The sequence below is a fragment of the Pseudophryne corroboree genome, chromosome 4 (genome assembly GCF_028390025.1).
Source record: "Pseudophryne corroboree isolate aPseCor3 chromosome 4, aPseCor3.hap2, whole genome shotgun sequence".
In the NCBI taxonomy this organism is placed as follows: domain Eukaryota; kingdom Metazoa; phylum Chordata; class Amphibia; order Anura; family Myobatrachidae; genus Pseudophryne; species Pseudophryne corroboree.
The window spans coordinates 453,463,606-453,477,130 of NC_086447.1; positions in this window are offsets into that span (position 1 = coordinate 453,463,606).

The window sequence follows — 13,525 nt, forward strand, 5'->3', positions numbered from 1 at the left end:
CATTTTGATCCCAAAGTATTATTAACCTCAAAAACCATAATTTACACTCATTTTCAGTCTATTCTGAATACCTCACACCTCACAATATTATTTTTAGTCCTAAAATTTGCACCGAGGTCGCTGTGTGAGTAAGATAAGCGACCCTAGTGGCCGACACAAACACCGGGCCCATCTAGGAGTGGCACTGCAGTGTCACGCAGGATGTCCCTTCCAAAAAACCCTCCCCAAACAGCACATGACGCAAAGAAAAAAAGAGGCGCAATGAGGTAGCTGTGTGAGTAAGATTAGCGACCCTAGTAGCCGACACAAACACCGGGCCCATCTAGGAGTGGCACTGCAGTGTCACGCAGGATGGCCCTTCCAAAAAACCCTCCCCAAACAGCACATGACGCAAAGAAAAAAAGAGGCGCAATGAGGTAGCTGTGTGAGTAAGATTAGCGACCCTAGTGGCCGACACAAACACCGGGCCCATCTAGGAGTGGCACTGCAGTGTCACGCAGGATGTCCCTTCCAAAAAACCCTCCCCAAACAGCACATGACGCAAAGAAAAAAAGAGGCGCAATGAGGTAGCTGACTGTGTGAGTAAGATTAGCGACCCTAGTGGCCGACACAAACACCGGGCCCATCTAGGAGTGGCACTGCAGTGTCACGCAGGATGTCCCTTCCAAAAAACCCTCCCCAATCAGCACATGATGCAAAGAAAAAGAAAAGAAAAAAGAGGTGCAAGATGGAATTGTCCTTGGGCCCTCCCACCCACCCTTATGTTGTATAAACAAAACAGGACATGCACACTTTAACCAACCCATCATTTCAGTGACAGGGTCTGCCACACGACTGTGACTGATATGACGGGTTGGTTTGGACCCCCCCCAAAAAAGAAGCAATTAATCTCTCCTTGCACAAACTGGCTCTACAGAGGCAAGATGTCCACCTCATCTTCACCCTCCGATATATCACCGTGTACATCCCCCTCCTCACAGATTATCAATTCGTCCCCACTGGAATCCACCATCTCAGCTCCCTGTGTACTTTGTGGAGGCAATTGCTGCTGGTCAATGTCTCCGCGGAGGAATTGATTATAATTCATTTTAATGAACATCATCTTCTCCACATTTTCTGGATGTAACCTCGTACGCCGATTGCTGACAAGGTGAGCGGCGGCACTAAACACTCTTTCGGAGTACACACTTGTGGGAGGGCAACTTAGGTAGAATAAAGCCAGTTTGTGCAAGGGCCTCCAAATTGCCTCTTTTTCCTGCCAGTATAAGTACGGACTGTGTGACGTGCCTACTTGGATGCGGTCACTCATATAATCCTCCACCATTCTATCAATGTTGAGAGAATCATATGCAGTGACAGTAGACGACATGTCCGTAATCGTTGTCAGGTCCTTCAGTCCGGACCAGATGTCAGCATCAGCAGTCGCTCCAGACTGCCCTGCATCACCGCCAGCGGGTGGGCTCGGAATTCTGAGCCTTTTCCTCGCACCCCCAGTTGCGGGAGAATGTGAAGGAGGAGATGTTGACAGGTCGCGTTCCGCTTGACTTGACAATTTTGTCACCAGCAGGTCTTTCAACCCCAGCAGACCTGTGTCTGCCGGAAAGAGAGATCCAAGGTAGGCTTTAAATCTAGGATCGAGCACGGTGGCCAAAATGTAGTGCTCTGATTTCAACAGATTGACCACCCGTGAATCCTTGTTAAGCGAATTAAGGGCTGCATCCACAAGTCCCACATGCCTAGCGGAATCGCTCCGTGTTAGCTCCTCCTTCAATGCCTCCAGCTTCTTCTGCAAAAGCCTGATGAGGGGAATGACCTGACTCAGGCTGGCAGTGTCTGAACTGACTTCACGTGTGGCAAGTTCAAAGGGCATCAGAACCTTGCACAACGTTGAAATCATTCTCCACTGCACTTGAGACAGGTGCATTCCACCTACTATATCGTGCTCAATTGTATAGGCTTGAATGGCCTTTTGCTGCTCCTCCAACCTCTGAAGCATATAGAGGGTTGAATTCCACCTCGTTACCACTTCTTGCTTCAGATGATGGCAGGGCAGGTTCAGTAGTTTTTGGTGGTGCTCCAGTTTTCTGTACGTGGTGCCTGTACGCCGAAAGTGTCCCGCAATTCTTCTGGCCACCGACAGCATCTCTTGCACGCCCCTGTCGTTTTTTAAAAAATTCTGCACCACCAAATTCAAGGTATGTGCAAAACATGGGACGTGCTGGAATTGGCCCAGATTTAATGCACACACAATATTGCTGGCGTTGTCCGATGCCACAAATCCACAGGAGAGTCCAATTGGGGTAAGCCATTCCGCGATGATCTTCCTCAGTTGCCGTAAGAGGTTTTCAGCTGTGTGCGTATTCTGGAAAGCGGTGATACAAAGCGTAGCCTGCCTAGGAAAGAGTTGGCGTTTGCGAGATGCTGCTACTGGTGCCGCCGCTGCTGTTCTTGCGGCGGGAGTCCATACATCTACCCAGTGGGCTGTCACAGTCATATAGTCCTGACCCTGCCCTGCTCCACTTGTCCACATGTCCGTGGTTAAGTGGACATTGGGTACAGCTGCATTTTTTAGGACACTGGTGACTCTTTTTCTGAGGTCTGTGTACATTTTCGGTATCGCCTGCCTAGAGAAATGGAACCTAGATGGTATTTGGTACCGGGGACACAGTACCTCCAACAAGTCTCTAGTTGGCTCTGCAGTAATGATGGATACCGGAACCACGTTTCTCACCACCCAGGATGCCAAGGCCTCAGTTATCCGCTTTGCAGTAGGATGACTGCTGTGATATTTCATCTTCCTCGCAAAGGACTGTTGAACAGTCAATTGCTTACTGGAAGTAGTACAAGTGGGCTTACGACTTCCCCTCTGGGATGACCATCGACTTCCAGCGGCAACAACAGCAGCGCCAGCAGCAGTAGGCGTTACACGCAAGGATGCATCGGAGGAATCCCAGGCAGGAGAGGACTCGTCAGAATTGCCAGTGACATGGCCTGCAGGACTATTGGCATTCCTGGGGAAGGAGGAAATTGACACTGAGGGAGTTGGTGGGGTGGTTTGCGTGAGCTTGGTTACAAGAGGAAGGGATTTACTGGTCAGTGGACTGCTTCCGCTGTCACCCAAAGTTTTTGAACTTGTCACTGACTTATTATGAATGCGCTGCAGGTGACGTATAAGGGAGGATGTTCCGAGGTGGTTAACGTCCTTACCCCTACTTATTACAGCTTGACAAAGGGAACACACGGCTTGACACCTGTTGTCCGCATTTCTGGTGAAATACCTCCACACCGAAGAGCTGATTTTTTTGGTATTTTCACCTGGCATGTCAACGGCCATATTCCTCCCACGGACAACAGGTGTCTCCCCGGGTGCCTGACTTAAACAAACCACCTCACCATCAGAATCCTCCTGGTCAATTTCCTCCCCAGCGCCAGCAACACCCATATCCTCCTCATCCTGGTGTACTTCAACACTGACATCTTCAATCTGACTATCAGGAACTGGACTGCGGGTGCTCCTTCCAGCACTTGCAGGGGGCGTGCAAATGGTGGAAGGCGCATGCTCTTCACGTCCAGTGTTGGGAAGGTCAGGCATCGCAACCGACACAATTGGACTCTCCTTGTGGATTTGGGATTTCAAAGAACGCACAGTTCTTTGCGGTGCTTTTGCCAGCTTGAGTCTTTTCAGTTTTCTAGCGAGAGGCTGAGTGCTTCCATCCTCATGTGAAGCTGAACCACTAGCCATGAACATAGGCCAGGGCCTCAGCCGTTCCTTGCCACTCCGTGTGGTAAATGGCATATTGGCAAGTTTACGCTTCTCCTCCGACAATTTTATTTTAGGTTTTGGAGTCCTTTTTTTACTGATATTTGGTGTTTTGGTTTTGACATGCTCTGTACTATGCCATTGGGCATCGGCCTTGGCAGACGACGTTGCTGGCATTTCATCGTCTCGGCCATGACTAGTGGCAGCAGCTTCAGCACGAGGTGGAAGTGGATCTTGATCTTTCCCTAATTTTGGAACCTCAACATTTTTGTTCTCCATATTTTAATAGGCACAACTAAAAGGCACCTCAGGTAAACAATGGAGATGGATGGATTGGATACTAGTATACAATTATGGACGGGCTGCCGAGTGCCGACACAGAGGTAGCCACAGCCGTGAACTACCGCACTGTACTGTGTCTGCTGCTAATATATAGACTGGTTGATAAAGAGATAGTATACTCGTAACTAGTATGTATGTATAAAGAAAGAAAAAAAACCACGGTTAGGTGGTATATACAATTATGGACGGGCTGCCGAGTGCCGACACAGAGGTAGCCACAGCCGTGAACTACCGCACTGTACTGTGTCTGCTGCTAATATATAGACTGGTTGATAAAGAGATAGTATACTCGTAACTAGTATGTATGTATAAAGAAAGAAAAAAAAACCACGGTTAGGTGGTATATACAATTATGGACGGGCTGCCGAGTGCCGACACAGAGGTAGCCACAGCCGTGAACTACTGTACTGTGTCTGCTGCTAATATATAGACTGGTTGATAAAGAGATAGTATACTCGTAACTAGTATGTATGTATAAAGAAAGAAAAAAAAACCACGGTTAGGTGGTATATACAATTATGGACGGGCTGCCGAGTGCCGACACAGAGGTAGCCACAGCCGTGAACTACTGTACTGTGTCTGCTGCTAATATATAGACTGGTTGATAAAGAGATAGTATACTCGTAACTAGTATGTATGTATAAAGAAAGAAAAAAAAACCACGGTTAGGTGGTATATACAATTATGGACGGGCTGCCGAGTGCCGACACAGAGGTAGCCACAGCCGTGAACTACCGCACTGTACTGTGTCTGCTGCTAATATATAGACTGGTTGATAAAGAGATAGTATACTCGTAACTAGTATGTATGTATAAAGAAAGAAAAAAAAACCACGGTTAGGTGGTATATACAATTATGGACGGGCTGCCGAGTGCCGACACAGAGGTAGCCACAGCCGTGAACTACCGCACTGTACTGTGTCTGCTGCTAATATATAGACTGGTTGATAAAGAGATAGTATACTCGTAACTAGTATGTATGTATAAAGAAAGAAAAAAAAAACCACGGTTAGGTGGTATATACAATTATGGACGGGCTGCCGAGTGCCGACACAGAGGTAGCCACAGCCGTGAACTACCGCACTGTACTGTGTCTGCTGCTAATATATAGACTGGTTGATAAAGAGATAGTATACTCGTAACTAGTATGTATGTATAAAGAAAGAAAAAAAAAACACGGTTAGGTGGTATATACAATTATGGACGGGCTGCCGAGTGCCGACACAGAGGTAGCCACAGCCGTGAACTACCGCACTGTACTGTGTCTGCTGCTAATATATAGACTGGTTGATAAAGAGATAGTATACTCGTAACTAGTATGTATGTATAAAGAAAGAAAAAAAAACCACGGTTAGGTCACTGGTATATACAATTATGGACGGGCTGCCGAGTGCCGACACAGAGGTAGCCACAGCCGTGAACTACCGCACTGTACTGTGTCTGCTGCTAATATAGACTGGTTGATAAAGAGATAGTATACTACTAATATTATATACTGGTGGTCAGGTCACTGGTCACTAGTCACACTGGCAGTGGCACTCCTGCAGCAAAAGTGTGCACTGTTTCATTTTAATATAATATTATGTACTCCTGGCTCCTGCTATAACCTATAACTGGCACTGCAGTAGTGCTCCCCAGTCTCCCCCACAATTATAAGCTGTGTGAGCTGAGCAGTCAGACAGATATATAATATATATAGATGATGCAGCACACTGGCCTGAGCCTGAGCAGTGCACACAGATATGGTATGTGACTGACTGAGTCACTGTGTGTATCGCTTTTTTCAGGCAGAGAACGGATATATTAAATAAACTGCACTGTGTGTCTGGTGGTCACTCACTATATAATATATTATGTACTCCTGGCTCCTGCTATAACCTATAACTGGCACTGCAGTAGTGCTCCCCAGTCTCCCCCACAATTATAAGCTGTGTGAGCTGAGCAGTCAGACAGATATATATAATATTATATATAGATAATAGATGATGCAGCACACTGGCCTGAGCCTGAGCAGTGCACACAGATATGGTATGTGACTGAGTCACTGTGTGCTGTGTATCGCTTTTTTCAGGCAGAGAACGGATTATATTATGTACTCCTGGCTCCTGCTATAACCTATAACTGGCACTGCAGTAGTGCTCCCCAGTCTCCCCCACAATTATAAGCTGTGTGAGCTGAGCAGTCAGACAGATATATATAATATTATATATAGATAATAGATGATGCAGCACACTGGCCTGAGCCTGAGCAGTGCACACAGATATGGTATGTGACTGAGTCACTGTGTGCTGTGTATCGCTTTTTTCAGGCAGAGAACGGATTATAAATAAAAGTGGTGGTCACTGGTCACTATCAGCAAAACTCTGCACTGTACACTACTGAGTACTCCTAATGCTCCCCAAAATTAGTAAATCAAGTGTCTCTCTAATCTATTCTAATTCTAAACGGAGAGGACGCCAGCCACGTCCTCTCCCTATCAATCTCAATGCACGTGTGAAAATGGCGGCGACGCGCGGCTCCTTATATAGAATCCGAGTCTCGCGATAGAATCCGAGCCTCGCGAGAATCCGACAGCGTCATGATGACGTTCGGGCGCGCTCGGGTTAACCGAGCAAGGCGGGAAGATCCGAGTCGCTCGGACCCGTGAAAAAAAACATGAAGTTCTGGCGGGTTCGGATTCAGAGAAACCGAACCCGCTCATCTCTAATTGTGAGATGGAAACACAGTTTGTGGCAATGTCACTTCATTCCCCTGCGAAACTACCAGATTGGTCATTATGGCGGGAATATGAATCAAGTAGAGTCCGGTCCCAACCCTTACCGACTATTTCCAGTCCTAACCCCAGCCTGTTCCCTTTAAACGAACCGAATGATTCCCCTGGCCTTAGTCCATAAATACTCCGATCTCTCTGTGCTCGTATATGCTTGTGTATTTATATGCAGATGCCATGTTCTAATTTGATACAAAGTGAATCTGTTATCATAGATGTTTCCCTCCCTCCTAATTGTTTATAAATGTTTATTAATTTCCCCCCCCCTCTTTCTTTTTGTACCCTACCCTTTTTTGTTGTTGAAAAAATAATAAAAACTTAATGATGGTAAAAAAAAACTGCCTGGACACGCCTGCGTTTTTTCAGACACACCCAGAAAACATCAGGTTTCCGCCTAGAAACGCCGGCTCCCTGTCAGCCAAACAGCGTCTGCATTGCAATCACAATGTGCACTCATTTTCTGTCGCTATTATTACTTGCACGTGCAAAGTGCAAATGCTGCACATGCGCAACTGTTCGACAATTATCCAGATTGCGATTCACAAATTTTGCAATTCTTATTGAATAAGATCCTATATTCAGAATTGTAACTATGTGATAGTTCATTTTGAAATGACAATAGTGACAGAATGTAGATGCTGGGGTTACTGTAGGATCTAAGCAGGCACAGCTATGATTAATGCAGTTATTTTCCACTTGTTGCCCGTGGCATCCCAACACTGAAGGGAAATCACTGTACCAACATTCCATCCCTAGAAGAGCATTGTTTGTGTACTCTCCTATTCTACCTGAGGTAATGGGTTGCACTTATAGGTAGTTGTTTGTGCATGATGGTTAAAAGTCAGTGCTTATTGTTAAATTGTACATATTTCATGTCTCTGTTGAATATTATAAGACACTCTTTCCATAAGAGATAATAGAGAATGATACTTATTGCATTGGTGTCTTTAATGTCACTTCATATTTTATGTCCAGCATATATTTAGCACAAAGCAAACATTACTCTCTAAATATATGGTCAGTAAATATTCCATGTGCTTGTCCCCTGAGCTGGAGCTGAAAAGCTTATCCATCTTTACAGCACTGTCTGCAAAGTGGCTGGAGTGCCTCTGGCATTTCATATATTTATAGAAAGGAACAACCTCTGAAAGTGACTGATCTGCGACTTTTCTAGTCTGTGTTATGGATTATATCATTCAGCACCTAATGTGCTGTATGTCCTTTTTATTCCACTCTATTTCTACTGACCATTTTAGGATACAAGAAAGTCTGTTTAAATAATACATCTTTTGTTTGTTGACAGCTGACTTATCTGGAATCTGTAGAAAAGGAGAAGAAAAATACTGTGGGCCAAATATATAGATGGACATAAGTTAATTTACTGTGTATGTAAATGTACTTTGATGCACAGCACTTGTGCAAAAACAGTAGTCTCATTAGATTTATAAATATGTAAATGAAGTTGCTCCGCCTAAAAAAGCACTTGTGACTTTTTGCATCTGAATAGTGGGCATTTCCATGTAAATTCTAAAGTAAAGTAAGGGAATACACATGTAAATGTTGCATGCCTAGAGGAGGGGTTTTACCATTGGAGAAACAAACAAGGGCCTTGGGCTCCTCTAAAAGTGATGCAGTAGAAAAATGAGCATGATGATAGACATGTGGTAGTGGCAGTAGTTCCTCTATTGTAGGCATGGTTTTGTACAGCCAATGAAATGCAGGACAAATTCTAATGACCTTTATACAATACATAGAGCATCTTACAGTGACGTGCAGTCAAAGGATTCAGAGCCTCACCAGTCATACTCCAGTACACACCAGTGTTTTGACTCTAAAATTATGAGTATAATACAGGTTGAGTATCCCATATCCAAAATGCTTGGGACCAGAGGTATTTTGGATATCAGATTTTTCTGACTTTTGGAATAATTGCATACCATAATGCGATATCATAGCAATGGGACCCAAGTCTAAGCACAGAATACATGTACTGTATGCCTCATAGACACCTTATACACACAGCCTGAAGGTAATTTTATACAATATTTTTAATAACTTTGTGCATTGAACAAAGTTTGTGTACATACACACAATTCATTTATGTTTCATATACAGCTTATACACACAGCCTGAAGGTCACTTAATACAATATCTTTAATTCTTTTGTGTATTAAACAAAGTTTGTGTACATTGAGCCACAGAAAACAAAGGTTTCACTATCTCAGTCTCACTCAAAAAATTCTGTATTTCGGAATATTTGGATATGGGATACGCAACCTGTACAAAGATTTTATAACTTATATCATCTTTGTATTATTCTAATAATTTTTATAGTCAAAACTCCCCAAATTTACAACACCTCACTGGAAATACAGGGACTATCAGGAAGAGACAAGAGGTGAAACAGCTATGAGCTCAGCCTCTCCTCTGTGATAGTCAGAAACTGCCTGGAGCTGGAGGCGGGGCCACACAGCAACCAATAATACTGCAAAAAACAAAAGGGGAGGCAGCTATCCAATCTGCCTCCAGTGATCCTGATGTACAGATGTGTCCATTATTACCTTTCTGAAAAAAGTATCATGGCCTGCCGTTCATGGCACGAGATAAGCTTTCCTCTTAAGATATACACGGCAAGCCATGTGTATCTCCTCTGAAATATAGTGCAGTACCACTTTTCAGACAGCAGGTGGCATTTTCAGAAACTGAGCAAGCAGAAAGTCTGATAAAGAGATTCTAGAGGGAGTAGTTCAGACCTGATTCTAGCAGCATTTTATTTGCAAATGGGCAAAACCATGGGGGTCATTCCGAAATGATCGCATGCTAGGTTGTTTTGCAGCATTGCGATCAGGTCGAAACTGCACATGCGTATGCACCTCAATGCGCATGTGCGTCGTACGGGTACAAAGCGGATCATTGCTGAGCAATGGATTTAACGAAGAATCGATTTGCACAGCAGATCGCAAGGAGATTGACAGGAAGAGGGCATTTGTGGGTGGCAACTGAACGCTTTCTGGGAGTGTTTGGGAAAACGCAGGCGTGTCCAAGCGTTTGCAGGGCAAGTGTCTGACGTCAATTCCGGACACGAACAGGCTAAAGTGTTTGCCCCGAATTTACATCAGACACCCACCCTGCAAACGCATAGACACACCTGCGTTTTTCCAAACACTCCCAGAAAACGGTCAGTTGACATCCACAAATGTTTTCTTCCAGTCAATCTCCTTGCGATTGTCTGTGCGAATGGATTCTTCATTAAATCCATTGCTCAGCAACGATCCACTTTGTACCTGTGCGACGCGCCTGCGTATTGCGGGGCACACACATGCGCAGTTATGTCCTGATCGCAGCTCAGCAAAACAACCTAGCGTGCAATCAGGCCTGCATGACCCCCATGGTTTTGCCCATCTGCTAACAAAATTGCAGCTATGGGGGGGTCATTCCGAGTTGATCGTAGCCCTGCAAAATTTTGCAGGGCTACGATCAGGAACAGAGACATGTGGGGGATGCCCAGCACAGGGCCAGTCCGCCCTGCAGGTCAGTTACGCCCCCCCCCCCCCCCCTGCAGAAGTGCAAAAGTATTGCACAGCGGCGATGCTTTTGTACTTCAGGAGTAGCTCCCGGCCAGCGCAGCTTTAGCGTGCTGGCCGGGAGCTACTCATTACTACACGGCCCGCAGCGGCTGGTCAGCAGCCGCGATCGGGTCAGAATGACCCCCATGAGCCGTATGTGCAGGGCAATTTATCCATCATGCACACGGGAATATCAGCTGCAGCAGCTAATTGTGAAGTATTAATATTTTTCCAATACATCTCTCATACTAACTTCCAACATGTACCTGGCTCAATGTTGCCTATATGTTTAAAAAAATCTTTTTCCTTGTGATTGATAATGTGCTGATGAAGAGTTCATACAAACTCCACACAGAGATTCAATATAGAAATTATGATACTAACTAAAAGGCACTATTGATACTTGTCATTTTTTGCAATTGTTTGGTGGTTAAGGTGCGAGTAGAGAGAATTTTTGGTATTTCAATACCACATATATTTCACTGGGATCCGGTCTGAAGATCGACAGTGTCTGCCATACAAGTGGGTGCTGCGTCTGTCTGCCACAAATCGGTCCAGTGCTGAGGCTGTGTTGCCATAATAAATCACTGGGTGCTCTGTCTGCCATACAAGTGGGTGCTGTGCCTGTCTGCCACAAATCAGTCCTGTGCTTGGGCTGTGCTCCATAATAAGTCACTGGGTGCTCTGCCTGCCATACAAGTGGGTGAAGAAACATGAGACCCAGGGCCTGATCAGCCATAAGCCTGCAGCCGGAATGGCTGAGTCCTGGGGGGGCACCGGCACAATAGATGCTTAGGCTCTACCTACTACTGGAAGCTGCAGATTCCATGCAGACAGCATGGAAGACGGCCCTTATAGGAGACAGATGCCAGGGGTATTACTAGACCATTACCCAGCGCTACCCAGAATGAGCATGTAACCCCCTGGCTCTAAGCATATAACCCCTATGGCAAAAAGCATATGTAACCCCTGGCAACGAGCATGTAACCCCTGGCAACGAGCATGTGACCGGGTCAGACTTCCGGTCAGCAGAATCAAGGATGCCGGTGGCTTCTCCTCCCACCTCTAGCCACCAAAAGCACCGTGGGCAGCAACATGGACATCCATATGTGCAGGGCAATTTATCCATCAGGCACACGGGAATATCAGCAGCGGCAGCTAATTGTGAAGTATTAATATATCTCCAATACATGTGGGAGTGCCAGTAGTGTCCTCGGTGCAGAGGTGGTGGTGGTGTAATCAGTGCAGGGGGGCTGGCAGTATCCCCAGTGCAGGAGTGTCAGTAGTGCGGGAGATGTCCTCCTTGCACTTGGTTGATGGTACCGTGGACACTTCTGGCACTCCCGCACTGAGGACACCTCAGCAGGAAGCGTCCTGCTATGCAAAACCATTCACTCCCGCTGACATCGCTGGGCAGGCGGAAAATCACTCAGTATGTATGCGCTGAGTGGTTTTCTGCCCAGCGATATCGGTGATCACACGGGCTCAGCAAGATCACTCAGCACACAGAGCTGCACCAGCGTTGTGTGCTGAGCGATCTGTCACTGCCCGTGTTTGCAATAGAGAAAACATGGGTGATGACTAGATCTTTCAAGCATGCAGGGACGCACATCACTATCGCTATAGTCCATTCACACATAGCGATTTGTGCTGTATTTCTAAGTGACTCAGCAAATCAATTAGAAAAGCAGCCCAAATCGCTATGTGTGTGTGATTGTATTCAGGTCGTTCTGATGTACAGTATTGCCAGCTTTAGAGTCCAGTTCTTAATTGTGTAGGTGTGAAAATCTCAGTGTGAGAGGCCTTTGAAGTAGATTCCTTGGGGAATAGAGATACAGCCCAGTAACATGTATTCTGGTTGGGGGAAGGGCTGCTGTCCTGGAATTTGAATTAAACAGTGAACTTTTAGCAATTCAGAGCCTCAGTTTATTAATGCAAAAATTGGAGTTATTTGTTACTCAGAGCACAGAGGTGAATGAAGTCTAAAGTGACATTAAAGAATAAGTTAATTAAAACCTAATAGTGCTACAAGGTAACGGAACATATTATAAGACTTTGCAATGATAAAATAATTCCAACTAAATAGTATAAATATACTGTAAGTTAGACAAAACTGAATGCAATCACTTGGATGCTTTGTACAATCCATACACAATTACAGTATACAGTGTTGCAGAGGTGACAACTTTTTTTTTAAAAACAATTTTCAAGATTGCATAACAAATGTAATACTAGGGTGAAGTACATGTTACAGATAAAATATAACAAATTAATTAATTTAAGCAGGTAGTCTAATTTTGATATTTCAAGCATTTGCAGAAAGGATGAGTACGATAGGTAAAGGGCCCTTTATGCAAATTCTATGCATTATTCGTTTGCGTACTGTCTTTTTTGATGTGTCGACATATGGCCTGTCGACCAATATTGGTCGACCTAATGACTGTTGACCTTCTTTTTGTTGACAATATGATCCATTCCAATTACATGCAGCTGGCTTGTCCATTTATTTCTATAATCACTGGCAGCACAGAAAATAAATGGTCTACATAATTATTACAGGTCTCCAATGTAAGTACGTTTTTCCAAAATGTATTGATGCCATCAATCAGTTGCTCTTTTGTCCTTGGCTTACATTGAGAACGAATATAACTTTTCATTTGAGACCACACTAGCTCGATAGGATTCATGTCCGGTGATCTGTGAAAAGTCAATAAAGGGAGAGAATTTAAAAATGGAATATTTGGCATTTCATGCTTTACAGTGCGGGAGGTGTCCTCAGTCCATGAGTGCTAGCAATAGGTGTGCCGGCAGGGCAGGGGTGTCGGCAGTGCAAAAGGTGTCCTCATTGCAGGAGTGCCGGCAGTGAGGGCGGTGTCCTCATTGCAGGAGTTCAGGGGTGCCAGCAGTGTAGGAGTGCCGGAAGTGTCCTCAGTGCAGAGGTGCCGGCAGTGTCGGCAGTGCAGGAGGTGTCCTTAGTGCAGGAATTCTGGCAGTATCCCCAGTGCAGGAGTGTCAGCAGTGCAGGCAGTGCCGGTGGTGTCCTCAGTGCAGGGGTGTCGGCAGTGTCGGCAGTGTGGGAGTACTGGAG